Raw genomic sequence first — 2,500 nt, forward strand, 5'->3', positions numbered from 1 at the left:
TAGGCCATCTTAAAAGAAAAAAAAAGAAAAAAGAAAAAAAGAAGAAGAATACATACATACATATATATATATATATATATATATATATATATATATATATATATATATATATATATATATATATATATAATATATATACATATATAATATATATATATATATATATATATATATATATATAATATATATATATATATATATATATATATATTATATATATATATATATATTATATATATACAATATATAACACATATATATATATATATATATATATATATATATATATATATATATATATACATATATATATACACACACACACATATATATGTATATATATATATATTTACATATATTAAACAAAATAATCATTTAAACCCTCAAATATTCCTCACTGGGAAGAACATACTCAATTTCTGTCACACAAACGGAAAAAGGAAATACAACCAAGCCATAAATTCTGAGATAAATAGTAGTAAAACTTGCATTATGGTGATAGAAAACGGAGAAAGAAAACGATAAGGCCTTTATATTGGTTGAAGTCTGCTTTCATCATAGCCTGCAGGCTAGACAGATACAATCATGTAACTTTATAAAGCCTACAAATGCGCTCTAAGCTATCTAGCTATAGTTTAATAGGGAATAATCATCATAATATTATACCAGGTATGATGCCTATGTACATACATCATACTTTTCCAATAAAACATCACATACAAACCAGATTTTAGAATATTCAGACATATTTGAAGAGGTCCGAATCAATCCAATTTCTGCAAAGTGCACGCACTGTATAGTCAAAATACTTCTGTAATATCAGTCTTAATTGCTTCATTGCTTCATTGCTTCATTGATGTTCTTGAATTGAAATCTGAACGCTACGTTACACCCCGTTTTGCGACAGAAATAAATTTCCGGATAATTATAAAGCATCAGACTTTTCCAAGCATAAGAAACAAAGGTTATACATATGTTGATTATAGATTTAGCTCCCTTCGTTAAAACAAATTATTTCCTTATAGAGTGGGACGTGATCTGGAAAGCAATATTTACAAGGAAATGCAACATAAGATTACATGAAAGAAATATTTATAGGAAATACTAGGTATGAGAGATGGTAAATGTGTAGTGTAGAAACACTGAGACAGTATCACATGTTTACTAATACGGCAAGGAAATAAAACGGGGAGTTAATTTTCTCTAAGGTATATCAAAAAGAAACCTGTCGAGTAAATATCTTTACTAATGAGCCTATGTCTAACTCCAAATGCAAAATGATAATGATATAAATGCTGCTGTTGCTAGGACTTCGAGTATTAAACTGGGCCGGGGACACTTGTGAACGCGGACCCTCTGGTCGAGAACGCGGCCTCCTTACGTTACTCCTCTGTAAGATCCATTAGCAATATTCACTTGCAAATCAGCTTATACCAATTAACTATCAGAAATGAAACAGCCATAGCAACAACGAGTCAGTTGCAATGCTATGACAACTCCTCGCCATATTGCATGACCTCATAACAGACATCTGCTTATTGAAAGAGAAATCCCAGTATGATGTAACTCTTACAAAGATTTTCGTAAATGTTACTAGAACAATTATTTGCATTGCTCAAGGATAGATAAGTGACACATAGATAGCAAACTAAATGTATTCCGGAATCTAAAATTCAAATGTTACAAAGTGAACGGATACCGCAGAACATTTAAAAAATATGCCAATATATTTAAGAGAAGAATGTATAAAAATAATACGATAAATACTATATGTTAAATTGCATCAGTTACCATTCACAAGTATCAGTATTGACGTGTGGTATGTATGGTATCATTATATGATAATTTACATATAACTTGCATGGTTTTAAGAATGCAAGCACTAAAGAACTCGGTTTCAATGATTCCCTGGACTTTAAACATATTGAAAAAAAAAAAAAGATGATTCCGTTCCATGAAGCAAAGAGAAGCTTAATCTAATACTGTGTCCCTAGTAAGGCCAGGGGTGACGAGATCACTTAGAGAATCAGCAAAAAGGTTAAGATATAATTTTAGTCAAGTCTAAAGCCCTGGATAACAGCGCCGCGAGTAACAGTCTCAAAGGACTCGGGGTAACTAACTACCTGGTCCTGTTTTCCTACAAGTCGCTGAGCTGTTATTGCCGGCTCCTCTAAGCGAACTTGGCTGATAGATGTAGTACAGAAGACGGGATTTCGTGTCTTATTTCAAGTGTCTGTTTGTGTCCTAACGAGGCAACGTGTAGCTGCAGCTGTGAATAAATACGTAATGTTTTTGTTGTTGCAAAATGTCAGGTTTTCCCCAGGCAGACTTTGCAAGCAATGACATTCACATCAAAGGAACAAGAAATGAAAAGGGTAGATGGGGAGGGGGAGGGGGGCGGTGTGGGAGGGAGGGGAGTCTGGCTGGGGGGCTGGAGGAGGGGAGGAGGGAGGGGGAGGGGGAGGGGGGCGGTGTGAGAGGGAGGGGTGACTGGTTGGGG

The sequence above is a fragment of the Penaeus japonicus genome, unplaced genomic scaffold (assembly GCF_977035675.1).
Source record: "Penaeus japonicus unplaced genomic scaffold, GWHDUDI00000001_assembly GWHDUDI00000020, whole genome shotgun sequence".
In the NCBI taxonomy this organism is placed as follows: domain Eukaryota; kingdom Metazoa; phylum Arthropoda; class Malacostraca; order Decapoda; family Penaeidae; genus Penaeus; species Penaeus japonicus.